Here is a 21,621-nt window from a genome sequence, read left to right as displayed (position 1 = left end):
TGTATAAAACAAGGTAAAAGGAACCAGGAAATAAAAAAGATGTAAAGAAAATTATGGAAATAAATAAGTATTTTTGGTAAGAAAGCTTACAAGAAAAGTAATTTATATGAGAGACTTACAAGGTGAATTTTTGTCCTAAAATAAAATGACTGAGTTGTTCAAGAAAGAGGGATATTTAGAACAAATTAGAAAGTCCAAGCATTTCATGAATGGTCTAAGTCATAATAAAGTTAGTATAAAAAGAATTTATAAAAATGTTCTGTGATTAATTGGCTATAATTTTAAAAAATTATAATAAATAGTTTTTCTAAATATTGGACTTTAGTATTAAAAATACACTTACACAAAATTAAATAATTGGTTAAAACAATATTTTATTTAAAAATATTAACTTGCTCTTAATGCAAAACGTTTTTAATTTTTAAATTCTATAATGTTTCCTTTTGAAATTACTCAGATTGATATCTCAGAAGCTGTACCCTGCTGCTTCGGCTCCTTCTCTCTTTTGGGAAGGCTTGGCATGGTAACTCTCTCCTTCAACTTTCAGGGTAACATTTTATTTATTAATAATCTAAAGTAGAGGAGAAGATTTTTGAAAACAGCCAGATTAAGAATCTTTTGAATCTGCTTTTGTCTGCATGTCTGTTTTATCTCTATGTTTATATGCATCATGCGGAATTAATTTTTACTATTAAACTATATGAAACAGCTCTAATCATTTGACTTAAAGAAAAGTAAGGGCTTATCAGACTGATAGAAGCTAGCTCAGATGCCTTTTAATTCACATGACTTTGGCAATGTTTGGTAATATTAATTTGGTAAATTTAATATCCAAATTTTCTCTAATAGTTTAAAATCTTAAAGTCATGTTAAGTAACCTCTGTTTTTTTTTCCACTGGGAATTTGGGTTACTAAGAGTTAAAATACTAGGAGCATAAAAGGTGTTTTGGGTGAAGTTTATAAAAAACAAGGATGTGGTTTTTGCTAAAGAAAATGTAGTATTTCTTCTTAGTTCAGAGACTATTTAATATTCACTTTAAAATAAAGAAAAATTATACAAATAAAACTAAATGGATAAAAATTAAAGTTAAGCCAGGGCAACAAAAGTTATCTCTGAGACCCGTGGCTACCAAAAAGATAGTCACTGTTGGGCAAGGACAAAACCAAGTAACTATTAAAACCAGAGGGTATAATATAAAGGAATTGTTCCATTTTGTAGATTGGTGTCATCAGCTGCTTGAGAAACCTTTACTATAATGGATTGTAAAAGTAACCACTTCAGGGACAAAATCCTTAAATTTAAATGTTAAAAAATGAAAACTTGTTTGGGTTAATGCAGGACCCACTATTGAACAATCACTAATGTGTATATGTGATCCAAATGAACAGAAGGTTTTTCCTGAAAGAACAGCCTAGTGGATCATATAAATGCCACTGTAAGTTCTGTTTGCCCTGAAAACAGGACTGTTCAACTCTTTCTATAAAATAAGAAGTGGAACACCCAAGATGAAGCAATGATATGCTTCATATGCAAGTTATGTGGGAATGGCTTTATGATGACTGGGATATTCTCCCATCAAGTATGCCTATTACCCAGGTCATGGTAAATTTGGGGTTTAAGGGGGCCCCTTTTACATGGGTACCTCTCCCACAGAATCATGACTGTTTGAGAAGCCTTATAAAATTTGCTGTCCCTCATGGGTCTTACAGATGCTTAAAGAACATTGGGGTAATTAACAATGAAAAAAAATAGAAAGAAAAAAGGAGTCAAAGGACTCACCCCAGAAGGATGATAGAAATTTTTTTGACTGTTATTCACTATCTGCCCCTAATTGAAACATTTTTTAAAAAATCAGAAGGCAAAGGTTATCAAGAGAAACTGACATTGCCTGGAGCAATGGTGTGACAAATTAAAATTTAAAAATTGACGAAACAGCCTGAGTCCCTGGGCTCCTCCTCCTCTTGCTGCGAATCCAAACCCTTCTGCACCAGGAAAGGTAACATGATCTGGGGGTTGAAAAGAAAAGTTCCTGGAACCAGAACATTAAAATCACAGGTTAATAGAATTATGAAATTTGAGATATTTAAATAGACTTTATGTAAGGTAGTGGCGACTCCTTTAACTAAATGTCTTATGAAAATGGGTATTGTATCTAACTGGGGGATATTTCCTCTGTTTAGTACTATAAAACTGAAGGCATGTCAATCTGCTCCTTGAGAAATGTTAGTGGGACACACTAAATGGGAACTAGTAAGATTGTTTGAGCCCACAAAATATAGGGCAGAAGTTGGGATGCTAGTTGGGACAAATTCTCCACTTTATAGCATTTTGTGGAATATTTATTGGGGTTTATGGCAAAAGACAGTGAGCTCTTCCCAAAAACAAATACTGGACTGGATGATTTCCACTTAAGGGGCATTTACTGCCATGCTATGGAATGTTCACTGAAGCTATTCCTATGCTAATGGAAATGATGTCCAAAAGAGTTCCATGATAAAATAAAAATGGTTTACATAGGATCGTACTACCTGGGGATACAAGGAGATACTCCTGAGAAGCGAGCCTCTTTTTTCCCTTGGACTGATTCTAACTATGTGAGGAGCTGCTATATTTTACAGTGCCTGACAGACAGCTCTCATGAGCTGTTTGGCATGTAAATGGCAATTTCAAGGTGAACAAACCTGTTGTTCAGAAGCCTGCTGCTATGGTTAAAGAAGGGTCATAAATTTGCTTCTTTTAAGTTATTTACATAAATAGTTTAGATCATTTGGGTGGTGTGTTATTGTAAGCAAATTAATTTTTTTCTCAGAGTTCTCTAAAATTCAGATTGTGATTTTATGACAATATAGTTATTTGCATAAGTTTAGTAAGAGTCTTTTAGAACTGAACAATTGGAGACACTGGCTATTTTACCAAGACTTTGACTGAAACAGCATATTTTTAGGTAAAGTTCCAGCAAAGCCAACTTAAAAGGCGCCTATTGAGAACTAAGCTCTGATTATTTATCTTGCCCAAATTCCTACCTAAGGGGTCTAGGGAGTCATGCCCTACAAACCATAAATTCTCATCAGATGGGTTTTATTTGGCCCTGTGTACTGTGACTTACTTTTCTTTTTTTTTTTAATTTTTTTGGGTTTGTTAATAACCATGCTTCTTTATTTTATTTTATTTTTATTATTATACTTTAAGTTTTAGGGTACATGTGCACAATGTGCAGGTTAGTTACATATGTATACATGTGGCATGCTGGTGTGCTGCACCCACTAACTCGTCATCTAGCATTAGGTATATCTCCCAATGCTCTCCGTCACCCCTCCCCCCACCCCACAACAGTCCCCAGAGTGTGATGTTCCCCTTCCTGTGTCCATGTGTTCTCATTGTTCAATTCCCACCTATGAGTGAGAATATGCGGTGTTTAGTTTTTTGTCCTTGCGACAGTTTACTGAGAATGATGATTTCCAATTTCATCCATGTCCCTACAAAGGACATGAACTCATCATTTTTTATGGCTGCATAGGATTCCACGGTGTATATGTGCCACATTTTCTTAATCCAGTCTATCGTTGTTGGACATTTGGGTTTGTTCCAAGTCTTTGCTATTGTGAATAATGCTGCAATAAATATACGTATGCATGTGTCTTTATAGCAGCATGATTTATAGTCCTTTGGGTATATACCCAGTAACGGGATGGCTGGGTCAAATGGTATTTCGAGTTCTAGATCCCAGAGGAATCGCCACACTGAATTGCACAAGGGTTGAACTAGTTTCCAGTCCCACCAACAGTGTAAAAGTGTTCCTATTTCTCCACATCCTCTCCAGCACCTGTTGTTTCCTGACTTTTTAATGATTGCTATTCTAACTGGTGTGGGATGGTATCTCATTGAGGTTTTGATTTGCATTTCTCTGTTGGCCAGTGATGGTAAGCATGTTTTCATGTGTTTTTGGCAGCATAAATGTCTTCTTTTAAGAAGTGTCTGTTCATGTCCTTTGTCCACTTTTTGATGGGGTTACTTGTTTTCTTCTTGTAAATTTCTTTGAGTTCATTGTAGATTCTGGATATTAGCCATTTGTCAGATGAGTAGATTACAAAAATTTTCTCCCATTTTGTAGGTTGCCTGTTCACTCTAATGGTAGTTTCTTTTGCAGTGCAGAAGCTCTTGAGTTTAATTAGATCCCATTTGTCAATTTTGTCTTTTGTTGCCATTGCTTTTGGTGTTTTAGACATGAAGTCCTTGCCCATGCCTATGTCCTGAATGGCAAAGCCTAGGGTTTCTTCTAGGGTTTTTATGGTTTTAGATCTAATGTTTAAGTCTGTAATCCATCTTGAATTAATTTTTGTATAAGGTGTAAGGAAGGGATCCAGTTTCAGCTTCCACATATGGCTAGCCAGTTTTACCAGCACCATTTATTAAATAGGGAATCCTTTCCCCATTGCTTATTTTTCTCATGTTTGTCAAAGATCAGATAGTTGTAGATATGCGGCCTTATTTCTGAGGGCTCTGTTCTGTTCCATTGAGCTATATCTCTGTTTTGGTATCAGTACCATGCTGTTTTGGTAACTGTAGCCTTGTAGTATAGTTTCAAGTCAGGTAGCATGATGCCTCCAGCTTTCTTCTTTTGGCTTAAGATTGACTTGGTGATGCGGGCTCTTTTTTGGTTCCATATGAACTTTAAAGTAGTTTTTTCCAATTCTGTGAAGAAAGTCATTCGTAGCTTGATGGGGATGGCATTGAATCTATAAATTACCTTGGGCAGTATGGCCATTTTCATGATATTGATTCTTCCTACCCATGAGCATGGAATGTTCTTCCATTTGTTTGTATCCTCTTTTATTTCATTGAGCAGTGGTTTGTAGTTCTCCTTGAAGAGGTCCTTCATGTCCCTTGTAAGTTGGATTCCTAGGTATTTTATTCTCTTTGAAGCAATTGTGAATGGGAGTTCACTCATGATTTGACCCTTTGTTTGTCTGTTATTTGTGTATATGAATGCTTGTGATTTTCGCACATTGATTTTGTATCCTGAGACTTTGCTGAAGTTGCTTATCAGCTTAAGGAGAGTTTGGGCTGAGACAATGGGGTTTTCTAGATATACAATCATGTCTTCTGCAAACAGGGACAATTTGACTTCCTCTTTTCCTAATTGAATACCTTTTATTTCCTTCTCCTGCCTAATTGCCCTGGCCAGAACTTCCAGCACTATGTTGAATAGGAGTGGTGAGAGAGGGCATCCCTGTCTTGTGCCCGTTTTCAAAGGGAATGCTTCCAGTTTTTGCCCATTCAGTATGATATTGGCTGTGGGTTTGTCATAGATAGCTCTTATGATTTTGAGATACATCCCATCAATACCTAATTTATTGAGAGTTTTTAGCATGAAGGGTTTTTGAATTTTGTCAAAGGCCTTTTCTGCATCTATTGAGACAATCATTTGGTTTTTGTCTTTGGTTCTGTTTACATACAGGATTACATTTATTGATTTGTGTATATGGAACCAGCCTTGCATCCCAGGGATGAAGCCCACTGGATCATGGTGGATAAGCTTTTGGATGTGCTGCTGGATTCGGTTTGCCAGTATTTTATTGAGGATTTTTGCATCAATGTTCATCAAGGATATTGGTCTAAAATTCTCTTTTTTGGTTGTGTCTCTGCCAGGCTTTTGTATCAGAATGATGCTGGCCTCATAAAATGAGTTAGGGAGAATTCTCTCTTTTTCTATTGATTGGAATAGTTTCAGAAGGAATGGTACCAGTTCCTCCTTGTACCTCTCGTAGAATTCGGCTGTGAATCCACCTGGTCCTGGACTCTTTTTTGTTGGTAAGCTATTGATTATTGCCATAACTTCAGAGCCTGTTATTGGTCTATTCAGATATTCAACTTCTTCCTGGTTTAGTCTTGGGAGGGTGTATGTGTTGAGGAATTTATCCATTTCTTCTAGATTTTCTAGTTTATTTGCGTAGAGGTGTTTGTAGTATTCTCTGATGGTAGTTTGTATTTCTGTGGGATCGGTGGTGATATCCCCTTTATCATTTTTTATTGTGTCTATTTGATTCTTCTCTCTTTTTTTCTTTATTAGTCTTGCTAGCGGTCTATCAATTTTGTTGATCCTTTCAAAAAACCATCTCCTGGATTCATTAATTTTTTGAAGGGTTTTTTGTGTCTGTATTTCCTTCAGTTCTGCTCTGATTTTAGTTATTTCTTGCCTTCTGCTAGCTTTTGAATGTGTTTGCTCTTGCTTTTCTAGTTCTTTTAATTGTGATGTTAGGGTGTCAATTTTGGATCTTTCCTGCTTTCTCTTGTGGGCATTTAGTGCTATAAATTTCCCTCTACACACTGCTTTGAATGTGTCCCATTGATTCTGGTATGTTGTGTCTTTGTTCTCATTAGTTTCAAGAACATCTTTATTTCTGCCTTCGTTTTGTTATGTACCCAGTAGTCATTCAGGAGCAGGTTGTTCATTTTCCATGTAGTTGAGCGGTTTTGATGAGTTTCTTAATCCTGAGTTCTAGTTTGATTGCATTGTGGTCTGAGAGACAGTTTGTTATAATTTCTGATCATTTACATTTGCTGAGGAGTGCTTTACTTCCAACTATGTGGTCAATTTTGGAATAGGTGTGGTGTGGTGCTGAAAAAAATGTATATTTTGTTGATTTGGGGTGGAGAGTTCTGTAGATGTCAATTAGGTCCCCTTGGTGCAGAGCTGAGTTCAATTCCTCGGTACCCTTCTTAACTTTCTGTCTCGTTGATCTGTCTAATATTTTCAGTAGGGTGTTAAAGTCTACCATTATTATTGTGTGGGAGTCTAAGTCTCTTTGTAGGTCACTCAGGACTTGCTTTATAAATCTGGGTGCACCTGTGTTGGGTGCATATATATTTAGGATAGTTAGCTCTTCTTGTTGAATTGATCCCTTCACCATTATGTAATGGCCTTCTTTGTCTCTTTTGATCTTTGTTGGTTTAAACTCTGTTTTATCAGAGATTAGGATTGCAACCCCTGCCTTTTTTTGTTTTCCACTTGCTTGGTAGATCTTCCTCCATCCTTTTATTTTGAGCCTATATGTGTCTCTGCATGTGAGATGGGTTTCCTGAATACAGCACACTGATGGGTCTTAACTCTTTATCCAATATGCCAGTCTGTGTCTTTTAATTGGAGCATTCAGTCCGTTTACATTTAAAGTTAATATTGTTATGTGTGAATTTGAACCTGTCATTATGATGTTAGCTTGTTATTTTGCTTGTTATTTGATGCAGTTTCTTCCTAGCCTCGATGGTCTTTGCAATTTGGCATGATTTTGCAGTGGCTGATACCTGTTGTTCCTTTCCATGTTTAGTGCTTCCTTCAGGAGCTCTTATAGGGCAGGCCTGGTGGTGACAAAATCTCTCAGCATTTGCTTGTCTGTAAAGGATTTTGTTTCTCCTTCACTTCTGAAGCTTAGTTTGGCTGGATATGAAATTCTGGGTTGAAAATACTTTTCTTTAAAAATGTTGAATATTGGCCCCCACTCTCTTCTGGCTTGCAGAGTTTGTGCCGAGATATCAGCTGTTAGTCTGATGGGCTTCCCTTTGTGGGTAACTCGACCTTTCTCTCTGGCTGCCCTTAATATTTTTTCCTTCATTTCAACTTTGGTGAATCTGACAATTATGTGTCTTGGAGTTGCTCTTCTTGAGGAGTATCTTTGTGGCATTCTCTGTATTTCCTGAGTCTGAATGCTGGCCTGCCTTGCTAGATTGGGGAAGTTTTCCTGGATAATATCCTGTAGAGTGTTTTCCAACTTGGTTCCATTCTCCCCATCACTTTCAGGTACACCAATCAGATGTAGATTTGGTCTTTTCACATAGTCCCATATTTCTTGGAGGCTTGTTCATTTCTTTTTATTCTTTTTTCTCTAAACTTCCCTTCTCACTTCATTTCATTCATTTCATCTTCCATCACTGATACCCTTTCTTCCAGTTGATCGCATCGGCTCCTGAGGCTTATGAATCCTTCACGTATTTCTCGAGCCTTGGTTTTCAGCTCCATCAGCTCCCTTAAGCACTTGTCTGTGTTGGTTATTTTAGTTATACATGCGTCTAAATTTTTTTCAAAGTTTTTAACTTCTTTGCCTTTGGTTTGAATTTCCTCCTGTCGCTCGGAGTAGTTTGATCGTCTGAAGCCTTCTTCTCTCAACTTTTCAAAGTCATTCTCCATCCAGCTTTGTTCCGTTGTTGGTGAGGAACTGCATTCCTTTGGAGGAGGAGAGGCGCTCTGCTTTTTAGAGTTTCCAGTTTTCTGCTCTGTTTTCTCCCCATCTTTGTGGTTTTATCCACTTTTGGTCTTTGATGATGGTGACGTACTGATGGGTTTTTGGTGTGGATGTCCTTTCTGTTTGTTAGTTTTCCTTCTAACAGACAGGACCCTCAGCTGCAGGTCTGTTCGAGTTTGCTAGAGGTCCACTCCAGACCCTGTTTGCCTGGGTGTCAGCAGCGGTGGCTGCAGAACAGCGGATTTTCATGAACTGCGAATGCTGCTGTCTGATTGTTCCTCTGGAAGTTTTTTCTCAGAGGAGTACCTGGCCATGCAAGGACTTCATGACTAAAACACCAAAAGCAATGGCAACAAAAGCCAAAATTGATAAATGGGATCTAATTAAACTCAAGAGCTTCTGCACAGCAAAAGAAACTACCATCTGAGTGAACAGACAACCTACAAAATGGGAGAAAATTTTTGCAACCTACTCATCTGACAAAAGGGCTAATATCCAGAATCTACAATGAACTCAAACAAATTTACAAGAAAAAAACAAACAACCCCGTCAAAAAGTGGGTGAAGGATATGAACAGGCACTTCTCAAAAGAAGACATTTATGCAGCCAAGAAACACATGAAAAAATGCTCACCATCACTGGCCATCAGAGAAATGCAAATCAAAACCACAATGAGATACCATCTCACACCAGTTACAATGGCAATCATTAAAAAGTCAGGAAACAACAGGTGCTGGAGAGGATGTGGAGAAATAGGAACACTTTTACACTGTTGGTGGGACTGGAAACTAGTTCAACCCTTGTGGAAGTCAGTGTGGCAATTCCTCATGGATCTAGAACTAGAAATATCATTTGACCCAGCCATCCCATTATTGGGTATATACCCAAATGACTATAAATCATGCTACTATAAAGACACATGCACATGTATATTTATTGCAGCATTATTCACAATAGCAAAGACTTGGAACCAACCCAAATGTCCAACAATGATAGACTGGATTAAGAAAATGTGGCACATATACACCATGGAATACTATGCAGCCATAAAAAATGATGAGTTCATGTCCTTTGTAGGGACATGGATGAAATTGGAAATCATTATTCTCAGTAAACTATCGCAAGAACAAAAAACCAAACACCGCATATTCTCACTCTTAGGTGGGAATTGAACAATGAGAACACATGGACACAGGAAGGGGAACATCACACTCTGGGGACCAAGAACCCAAAAGCAAATGCAATAAAATCAAAGATAAAGGCAATATGTTGATTGCGGCACTATTCACAATAGCAAAGACGTGGAACCAACCCAGATGTCCAACAATGATAGACTGGATTAGGAAAATGTGGCACATATACACCATGGAATACTATGCAGCCATAAAATATGATGAGTTCATGTCCTTTGTAGGGACATGGATGAAGCTGGAAACCATCATTCTCAGCAAACTATCGCAAGGACAAAAAACCAAACACTGCATATTCTCACTCATAGGTGGGAATTGAACAATGAGAACACACGGACACAGGAAGGGGAACATCATACACTGGGGACTGTTGTGGGGTGCGGGGGGGCACGGATGGCATTAGGAGATATACCTAATGCTAAATGACGAGTTAATGGGTGCAGCACACCATCATGGCACATGTATACATATGTAACAAACCTGCAGGTTGTGCACATGTACCCTAAAACTTAAAGTATAATAAAAAAATAAAATAATATATATTTTATAAGAAAGAAAAAATGATAGACATAGAAAAATAAAAAAAGAAAAAAGAAACTTTTATAAAAAAACCTCAGCAAAATACTATGCAGCCATAAAAAATGATGAGTTCATGTCCTTTGTAGGGACATGGATGAAATTGGAAATCATCATTCTCAGTAAACTATCGCAAGAACAAAAGACCAAACAATGCATATTCTCACTCATAGGTGGGAATTGAACAATGAGATCACATGGACACAGGAAGGGGAACATCACACTCTGGGGACTGTTGTGGGGTGGGGGGAGGGGGGAGGTATAGCATTGGGATATATACCTAATGCTAGATGACGAGTTAGTGGGTGCAGCACACCAGCATGGCACATGTATACGTATGTAACTAACCTGCACAATGTGCACATGTACCCTAAAACTTAAAGTATAATAAAAAAATCTACTTTTAAAATATATTTAAAAATTTATTATTTTCTCCACCACCACTTCCTTCATTCTTCCTGCATTTTTCAAGACTACCATCAGCTCTTATCTGAATAACTACAACAGTTTCTTCTTTTGTATCTCTGCTTCCACCTTTATTTCCTTTCAGTTCAGCATCTAGAATATTCCTTTGAAAACATAAACCAGATGATACGTTTTCAGTACTTAGAACCATCCAGAGGCTTCCATAACACTCAGAATAAGAGCTTACATTTTTAAAGTAACCTACGAAGCCCCATTTCTTATGGTCTCATCCTAGTTTTCTGACTTCAACTCCTAACTCTTTTACTGTCACTCATTACACTCCAGTTAAATTGCTCTTCTTTCTATTCTTTGAACACAAAGATGGTTCCTCACTTAGGGTTCTTGTACTTGTGTTTCTGCTGTCTGGACTGTTATCTCCCAGATGTTTGCAATTCACTTTTCTTCATTTTTTTAAGCCTCAGTTAAATGTCCTCTCCTTAGAAAGGCCTTCCCTTATCACACTGTCTCAAGTAGCTTCCTCCTCCCATCATTCTTTAACCTGTTTCCCTGCTTTATTTTGTATTACTTATTGCTCTCTGAAATATTCCCATTTTTCATATGTTTTTCTTTTATTTTCTGTTTCCCATATAGAATTTAAGCTTTTATTAGTCAGAGTTCTTCAGAAAGGCAGAACCAGTAGAATAGACAGATAGTTAGATAAGAGTATTTTCTAAACTTTTACTTTAGGTTCAGGGGTACATGTGAAGGTTTGTTACATAGGTAAACTCTTGTCATAGGGGTTTGTTTCCCAGATGATTTCATCACCCAGGAATTAACCTCAGTACCCAATAGTTTTATTTTCTACTCCTCTCCCTCCTCCCACCCTCCACCCTCAAGTAGACCTCAGTGTCTCTTGATTCCTTGTGTTCATGAGTTTTCATCATTTAGCTCCCACTTATAAGTGGGAACATGTAATGCTTGGTTTCCTCTTCCTGCGTCAGTTTTCTAAGGATAATGGCTTCCAGATCCATTCATGTTCCCGCAAAATACATAATCTCATTCTTTTATATCGCTGCATTGTATTTAATGATGCATGTGTACCACTTTTTTTTACCCAATCTGTCATTTATGAACATTTAAGTTGATTCCATGTCTTTGCTATTGTGAATGGTGCTGCAACAAACATTCATGTAAAAGTTTCTTTATAATAGAATCATTTACATTCCTTTGGGTTCATACCCAGTAATGGGATAGCTGGTTGGAATAGTAGTTCTGTTTTTAGGTCTCTGAGGAATTGTCACATTGTCTTCCACAGTGGTTAAAAAACTTACATTCCTACCAAGAGTGTATCTGTGTTCCCTTTTCTCTGCAACCTTGCCAGCATCTGTTGTTTTTTGACTTTTAATAATAGCCATTCTGACTGGTGTGAGATGGTATCTCATTGTGGTTTTGATTTACTTTTCTCTAGTGATCATTGATATTGAGCTTTTTTTCATAAGTTTGTTGGCCGCTTGTATGTCTTCTTTTGAGAAGTGTCTGTTCATGTCCTTTGCCCAATTTTTAATGGGGTTGTTAGTTTTTCTCTTGTAAATTAAAATTCCTTAAAGATGCTGGATATTAGACCTTTGTCAGATGCATAGTTTGCAAATATTTTTCCCCTTCTGTAGGTTGTCTGTATGAAACTATCTGTTGATAGTTTCTTCTGCTGTGTAGAATCTCTTTACTTCTTTAGGTCCCATTTGTTAATTTTCCTTGTGTTGCAATTGTTTTTGGTATCATTGTCATGAAATCTTGGTCTGTTCCTATGTACAGGATGGTATTGCCTAGGTTGTCTTGCAGGGTTTTTGTAATATGGGGCTTTACATTTAAGTGTTTAAACTATCTTGAGTTGATTTTTTATATGGTGTAGGAAGAGGTCCAACTTAAATCTGGATGTGGCAGTGGCTGGCAAGATGGCCAAATAGAAACAGCTCCAGTCTTCAGCTCTCAGCGAGATCAGTGCAGAAGTTGGGTGATTTCTGCATTTCCAACTGAGGTACCCGGCTCATCTCATTGGAACTGGTTAGACATGGAGGGTGAGCAGAAGCAGGATGGGGCTCGCCTCACCTGGGAAGCACAAGGGGTTGGGGAATTCCCTCCCCTAGCCAAGGGAAACCATGAGGGACTGTGCCGTGAGGAACAGTGCACTCTGGCCCAGATCCTACACTTTTCCCACAGTCTTCGCAACCCACAGACAAGGAGATTCCCACAAGTGCCTACGCCACCAGGGCCCTGTGTTTCAAGCACGAAACTGGGCAGCTGTTTGGGCAGACGCCAAGCTAGCTGCAAGAGTTTTTTTTTCTTACCCCAGTGGCACCTGGAATGCCAGCAAGACAGAACCATTCACTCCCCTGGAAAGGGGGCTGAGGCCAGGGAGCCAAGTGGTCTAGCTCAGTGGACCCCATCCCCACCGAGCCCAGCAATCTAAGATCCACTGGCTTGAAATTCCCTCTGCCAGCACAACAGACTGAAGTCGACCTGGGATGCTCGAGCTTGGGGGGATGGGAGTAAGGGGCATCTGCCATTGCTGAGACTTGACTAGGCGGTTTCACCCTCACAGTGTAAACAAAGCTGCTGAAAAGTTCGAACTAGGCAGAGCCCACCACAGCTCAGCAAAGCTGCTGTAGCCACACTCCTCTAGATTCCTCCCCTCTGGGCAGGGGACCTCAGAAAAACAGGCAGCAACCCCCTCAGGGACTTATAGATAAAACCCCCATCTTCCTGAAACAGAGCACCTGGGGGAAAAGGTGGCTGTGGGCACAGCTTCAGCAGACTTAAACATCCCTGCATGATGGCTCTAAAGACAGCAATGGATCTCCCAGCACAACATTTGAGCTCTGCTAACGAACAGACTGCCTCCTCAAGTAGGTCCCTGACACTTGTGCCTCCTGACTGGGAGACACTTCTTAGCATTGGTAGACAGATACCTCATACAGGAGAGCTCTGGCTGCCATCTGACAGGTGCCCCTCTGAGATGACACTTCCAGAGGGAGGAACAGACAACACTCTTTGTTGTTATGCAGCCTCCACTTGTGATACCCAGGAAAACAGGGTCTGTAGTGGACCTCCAGCAAACTCCAGCAGACCTGCAGCAGAGGGGCCTGACTGTTAGAAGGAAAACTAACGAACAGAAAGGAATAGTATGAACATCAACAAAAAGAACGTCCACTCAGAAACCCCATAGGAAGATCACCAACACCAGAGACCAAAGGTAGATAAATCCAGGAAGATGAGAAAAACACAGCACAAAAAGCCTGAAAATTCCAAAAACCAGAATGCCTTTTCTCCTCCAAATGATCACAACTCCTCACCAGGAAAGGAACAAAACTGGATGGAGAATGAGTTTGATTAATTGACAGAAGTAGGCTTCAGAAGGTGGGTAATGAAAAACTCCTCCGAGCTAAAGGAGCATGCTCTAACCCAATGCGAGGAAACTAAGAACCTTGAAACAAGGCTAGAGGAATTCCTAACTAGAATAACCAGTTTAGAGAAGAATATTAATTACCTGATGGAGCTGAAAAACACAGCACGAGATCTTTGTGAAGCACACACAAGTTATCAATAGCCGAATTGATCAAGCAGAATAAAGGATATCAGAGATTGAAGATCAACTTAATGAAATAAAGCGTGAAGACAAGATTAGAGAAAAAAGAATAAAAAGAAACAAACAAAGCCTCCAGGAAATATGGGAATATGTGAAAAGACCAAACTTATGTTTGATTGGTGTACCTGAAAGTGACAGGGAGAATGGAACCAAGTTGGAAAACACTCTATGGGATATTATCCAGAACTTCCCAACCTAGAAAGATAGGCCAACATTCAAATTCAGGAAATACAGAGAAGACCAAAAAGATATTCATCCAGAAGAGCAACCAGAAGACACATAATCGTGAGATTCACCAAGGTTGAAATGAAGGAAAAAATGTTAAGGGCAGCCAGAGAGAAAGGTTGGGTTACCCAGAAAGGGAAGCCCATCAGACTAACAGTGCATCTCTCTGCAGAAGAGAGTGGAGGCCAATATTCAACATTCTTAAACAAAAGATTTTTCAACCCATAATTTCATATCGAGCCAAACTAAGCTTCATAAGTGAAGGAGAAATAAAACCATTTACAGGCAAAATCCTTTACAGGTAAAGCTCTGCCTTACAAGAGCTCCTCAAGGAAGCACTAAACATGGAAAGAAAAAACTGTTATCAGCCACTGCAAAAACATACCAAATTGTAAAGACCATCGACACTATGAAGAAACTGCATCAACTAACGGGCAAATAACCAGCTAGCATCAAATGACAGGATCAAATTCATGCATAATAACATTAACCTTAAATGTAACAGGCTAAATGCCCCAATTAAAAGACACAGACTGGCAGGCTGGATAGAGTAAAGGCCCATCGGTGTGCTGTATTCAGGAGACCAATTTCATATGCATAGACACACATAGGCTCAAAATAAAAGCATGGAGAAATATTTACCAAACAAATGGAAAGAAAAAAAGGAGGGGTTGCAATCCTAGTCTCTGATAAAACTGACTTTAAACCAACAAAGATTAAAAGAGACCAAAAAGGACATTACATAATGGTAAAGGGATTAATGCAACAAAGAGAGCTAACTATTCTAAATATATATGCATCCAATACAGGAGCACCCAGATTCATAAAGAAAGTTATTAGAGACCTAGAAAGAGACTTAGACTCCCCCATAATAATAGTGGGAGACTTTAACACCCCACCATAAATATTAGACAAATCAATGAGGCAGAAAATTAACAGAGATATTCAGGACTTGAACCCAGCTCTGGACCAAGCGGACCTAATAGACATCTACAGAACTCTCCACCCCAAATGAACAGAATATACATTCTTCTCAGCACCACATCACACTTATTCTAAAACTGACCACATAATTGGAAGTAAAACACTCCTCAGCAAATGCAAAAGAACAAAAACCATTACAGAGAGTCTCTCAGACAACAGTGCAATCAAATTACAACTCAAGATTAAGAAACTCACTCAAAACCACACAACTACATGGAAACTGAGCAACTTGCTCCTGAATGACTACTGGGTAAATACCGAAATTAAGGAAGAAAAAAATAAGTTCTTTGAAACCAATGAGAACAAAGATAAAACGTACCAGCATCTCTGGGACACATTTAAAGCAGTGTGTAGAGGAAAATTTATAGCACTAAATGCCCACAAGAGAAAGCCAAAAAGACCTAAAATTGACACCCTAATATAACAATTAAAAGAACTAGAGAAGCAAAAGCAAACAAATTCAAAAGCTAGCAAAAGACAAGAAATAACTAAGATCAGAGCAGAACTGAAGGAGAGACATGAAAAGCACCTCAAAAAAATCAGTGAATCCAGGAGTTGGTTTTATGAAAATATAAAAAGAAAATAGACAGACCACTAGCCAGACTAATAAAGAAAAAAAAAGAAAAGACTCAAATAGACACAATAAAAAATAATAAGGGGGATATCACCACTGATCCCACAGAAACACAAACTACCATAAGAGAATCATATAAACACCTCTACACAAATAAACTAGAAAATCTAGAAGAAATGGATAAATTCCTCGACACATACACCCTCCCAAGACTAAACCAGGAAGTTGAATCTGTGAAAAGACCAACAACAAGTTCTGAAATTGAGGCAGCAATTAACAACCTACCAACCAAAAGAAGTCCAAGACCAGATGGATTCACAGCTGAATTCTACCAGAGGTATAAAGAGGAGCTGGTACCATTCCTTCTGAAACTATTCCAGTCAATAGAAAAAGAGGGAATCCTCCCTAACTCATTTTATGATGCCAACATAATCCTGATACCAAAGCCTGGCAGAGACACAACAAAAAAAGAGAATTTCAGACCAATATCCCTGATGAACATCGATGCAAAAATCCTCAATAAAATACTGGCAAACCAAATCCAGCAGCACATCAAAAACCTTAGCCAACACAAACAAGTGGGCTTCATCCCTGGGATGCAAGACTCGTTTAACATATGCAAATCAATAAATGTAATCCATCATATAAACAGAACCAATGATAAAAATCACATGATTATCTCAATAGATGCAGAAAAGGCTTTTGACAAAATTCAACAGCCTTCATGCTAATAACTGTCAATAAGCTAGGTATTGAGGGACATATCTCAAAATAATAAGAGCAATTTATAACAAACCCACAGCCAATGTCATACTGAATGGGCAAAAACTGGAAGCATTCCCTTTGAAAACCAGCACAAGTCAGGGATACCGTCTCTCACCACTCCTATTCAACATAGTGTTGGAAGTTCTGGCCAGGGCAATCAGGCAAGATAAAGAAATAAAGGGTTTTCAATTAGGGAAAGAGGAAGTCAAACCGTCCCTGTTTGAAGATGACATGATTGTATATTTAGAAAACCCCATTGTCTCAGCCCAAAATCTCCTTAAGCTAATAAGCAACTTCAGCAAAGTCTCAGGATACAAAATCAATGTGCAAAAATCACAAGCATTCCTATACACCATTAACAGACAGAGAGCGAAATCATAAGTGAACTCTGATTCACAATTGCTACAAAGAGAATAAAATACCTAGGAATACAACTTACAATGGATGTGAAGGACCTCTTCAAGGAGAACTACAAACCACTGCTCAACGAAATAAAAGAAGACAGAAACAAATGGAAGACCATTCCATCCTCACAGATAGGAAGAATCAATATCGTGAAAATCGCCATATTGCCCAAGATAATTTATAGATTCAATGCCATCCCCATGAAGATACCAAAGACTTTCTTCAGCGAATTGGAAAAAAACTACTTTAAATTTCATATGGAACCAAAAAAGAGCCCACATAGCCAAGACAATCCTAAGCAAAAAGAACAAAGCTGGAGGCATCACACTACCTGACTTCAAACTATACTACAAGGCTACAGTAACCAAAACAGCATGGTACTGGTACCAAAACAGATATATAGATCAAAGGAACAGAACAGAGGCCTCACAAATAACACCACACATCTACAACCATCTGATCTTTGACAAACCCGACAAAAACAAGAAATGGGGAAATGATTTCCTATTTAATAAATGGTTCTGGGAAAACTGGCTAGCCATATGTAGAAAGCTGAAACTGGATCCCTTCCTTACACCTTATACAAAAATCAATTCAAGATGGATTAAAGACTTAAATGTAAGACTTAAAAGCTAAAAAACCTAGGTAATATCATTCAGGACATAGGCATGGGCAAAGACTTCATGACTAAAATGCCAAAAGCAATGGTAACAAAAGCAAAAATAGACAAATGGGATCTAATTAAACTAAAGAGCTTCTGCAAAGCAAAAGAAACTATCATCAAAACAGGCAAACTATAGAGTGAGAGAAATTTTTTGCAATCTACCCATCTGACAAAGGGCTAATATCCAGAATCTACAAAAAACTTTAACAAATTTACAAGAAAAAAAAAACAAACCCCTCAAAAAGTGGGCAAAGGATATGAACAGACACTTCTCAAAAGAAGATATTTATGCAGCCAACAGACATATGAAAAAATGCTCATCATCACTGGTCATCAGAGAAATGCAAATCAAAAGCACAATGAGATAGCATCTCACACCAGTTAGAATGGCAATGATTAAAAAGTCAAGAAACAACAGGTGCTGGAGAGGATGTGGAGAAATAGGAACATTTTTAAACTGCTGGTGGGACTGGAAACTAGTTCAACCATTGTGGAAGTCAGTGTGGTGATTCCTCAGGGATGTAGAACTAGAAATACCATTTGACCCAGCCATCCCATTACTGGGTATATACCCAAAGGATTATAAATCATGCTGCTGCAAAGACACATACACACGTATGTTTATTGTGGCACTATTCACAATAGCAAAGACTTGGAACCAACTCGAATGTTCATCAATGATAGACTGGATTAAGAAAATGTGGCACCTATACACCATGGAATACTATGCAGCCACAAAAAAGGATGAGCTCATGTCTTTTGTAGGGACATGGATGCAGCTGGAAACCATAATTCTGAGCAAACTATGGCAAGGACAGAAAACCAAACACTGTATGTTCTCATTCATAGTTGGGAATTGAACAATGAGAACACTTGGACACAGGAAGGGGAACATCACATACCGGGGCCTGTTGTGGGGTGGGAGAGGGGGGAGGGATATCATTAGGAGATGTACCTAATATCAATGACGAGTTAATGGGTGTAGCACACCAACATGGCACATGTATACATAAGTAACAAACCTGCACATTGTGCACATGTACCCTAGAACTTAAAGTATAATAAATAAATAAATAAATAAATAAATAAGTAAATAAATATAAAAAGCCAGAAACAACAGATGCTGGAGAGGATATGGAGAAATAGGAATGCTTTTACACTGTTGGTGGGAGTGTAAATTAGGTCAACCATTGTGGAAGACAGTGTGGCGATTCCTCAAGGATCCAGAACTAGAAATACCATTTGACCTAACAATCCCTTTACTGAGTATATACCCAAAGGATTATAAATCATGCTATTATAAAGACACATGCAGACGTATTTTTATTTTGGCACTATTCACAATAGCAAAGACTTGGAACCAACCCAAACATCCATCAATGATAGACTGGATTAAGAAAATTTGGCACATATACACTATGGAATACTATGCAGCCATTAAAAAAGGATGAGTTCATGTCCTTTATAGGGACATGGATGAAGCTGAAAACCTTCATTCTCAGCAAACTATCACAAGGACAGAAAACCAAACACCACATGTTCTCACTCATAGGTGGGAATTGAACAATGAGAACACTTGGACACAGGAAGGGGAGCATCACACTCACTGGGGCCTGTTGTGGGGTGGGGGGAGGGGGGAGGGATAGGATTAGGAAAAATATCTAATGTTAATGACCAGTTGATGGGTGCAGCAAACCAACATGGCACATGTATACCTATGTAACAAACCTGAACATTGTGCACATGTACCCTAGAACTTACAGTATAATAAAAAAAAAAGAAAAAAATGTGGCACATATACACCATGGAATACTATGCAGCCATTAAAAAGGATGAGTTAATATCCTTTGCAGGGACATGAATGAAGCTGTAAACCATCGTTCTCAGCAAACGATCACAAGGACAGACAACCAAACACCACATGTTCTCACTTATAGGGGGAATTTGAACAATGAGAACACATGGACACAGGGTGGGGAACACCACACACTGGGGCCTGTTTGGGGGAGGGGGACTGGGGGAGGGATAGCATTAGTAGAAATACCTAATGTAAATGTCAATTTGATGGGTGCAGCAAACCAACATGGCACATGTATACCTATGTAACAAACCTGCATGTTGTGCCTATGTACCCTAGAACTTAAAGCATAATTAAAAGAAGAAAGAAAGAAATCTCCACACTGTTTTCCATAGTGGTTGTACTGGTTTACATTCCCACCAGCAGAGTAGAAGAGTTCCTTTCTCACCACATCCACACCAACATCAACTGTTTTCTGAGTTTTTTATTATGGCCATTCTTGCTGGACTAAGGTGGTATCACATTGTGGTTTTGATTTGCATTTCCTCAATCATTAGGGAGGTTGAACATTTTTTCATATATTTGTTAGCCAATTGTATATATTCTTTTGAGAATTTTCTGTTTATGTCCTTAGTCGAGTTTTTGATGGGATTTTTTTTTCTTACTGATTTGTTTGAGTTCATTGTAGATTCCAGCTATCAGTCCTTTGTCAGATGTATAGATTGTGAAGATTTTCTCCTATTCTCTGGGTTGTCTGTTTACTCTGCTTACTATTCCTTTTGCTGTGCAAAAGCTCTTTAGTTTAATTAAGTCCCAACTGCTTATATTTGTTTTTATTGTATTTGTTTTGGGATTCTTGGTCATGAAATCCTTGCCTCAGCGAATGCCTCGAAGGGTTTTTCCAATGTTATCTTCTACAGTTTGTATAGTTTCAGGACTTAGATTTAAGTTCTTAATCCATCTTAAGTTGCTTTTTCTATACAGTGAGAGATGAGGATCCAGTTTCATTCTCCTACGTGTGGCTAGCCAATTATCTCAGCATCATTTGTAGAAATGGTTGTCCTTTCCCGACTTTATGTTTCTGTTTGCTTCACCAAAGATGAAACTGTAAATATTTGGGTTTATTTCTGGGTTCTCTATTCTGTTCCATTGGTCTATGTGCCTATTTTTATACCAGTACCACGCTGTTTTGGTGACTATGGCCTTATATTATAGTTTGAAATCAGGTAGTGTGTTGTCTCCAGATTTGTGCTTTTTGCTTAGTCTTGATTTGGCTATGTGGACTCTTATTTTGGTTCCATATGAATTTTAGAAATGTTTTTTCTAATTCTGTGAAGAATGATGGTGGTATTTTAATGGGAATTGCATTGAATTTGTAGATTGCTTTTGGCAGTTTGGTCATTTTCACAATATTCATTCTACTCATCCATGAGCATGGGATGTGTTTCCATTTGTTTCTGTCATCTATGACTTCTTTCAGTAGGGTTTTGTAGTTTTCCTTGTAGAGGTCTTTTGACTCCTTGGTTAAGTATATTCTTAAGTTATTGTTGTTGTTGTTTTGTTTTGTTTTTTGCAGCTATTGTAAAAGAAGTTGAGTTCTTGATTTGATTCTCTGTTTGATCGTTGTTGGGGTATAGAAGAGCTACTGATTTGTGTGCATTAATCTTTTATCAGGAAACTTTGCTGAATTCTTTGATCAGTTCTAGGAGCTTTCTGGAGGAGCCTTTAGGTTTTTCAAGGTAAACGATCACATCATCAGCAAACAGTGACAGTTTGACTTCCTCTTTACTGATTTGGATTCCCTTTATTTCTTTCTCTTGTCTGCTTGCTCTGGCTAGGACTTCCAGTACTATGTTGAAGAGGAATGGTGAGAGTGGGCATCCGTATCTTATTCCCGTTATCAGAGAGAATGCTTTCAACTTTTCCTGATTAAGTATTAAGTTGACTGTGGGTTTATCATAGATGGTTTTTATTACATTGACGTATGTCCCTTGTATGCCGATTTTGCAGAGTGCTTTAATCATAAAGAAATGTTGGATTTTATTGAATGCTTTTTCTGCATCTATTGAGATGATCATGTGATTTTGTTTTTAATTCTGTTTTATCACATTTATTGACTTGCGTATGTTAAACCATACCTGCATCCCTGGTTTG

Source organism: Gorilla gorilla, chromosome X (assembly GCF_029281585.2).
Source record: "Gorilla gorilla gorilla isolate KB3781 chromosome X, NHGRI_mGorGor1-v2.1_pri, whole genome shotgun sequence".
In the NCBI taxonomy this organism is placed as follows: Eukaryota; Metazoa; Chordata; class Mammalia; order Primates; family Hominidae; genus Gorilla; species Gorilla gorilla.
The sequence above is the reverse complement of the archived record's forward strand: the minus strand, read 5'-3'. Positions refer to the sequence as shown.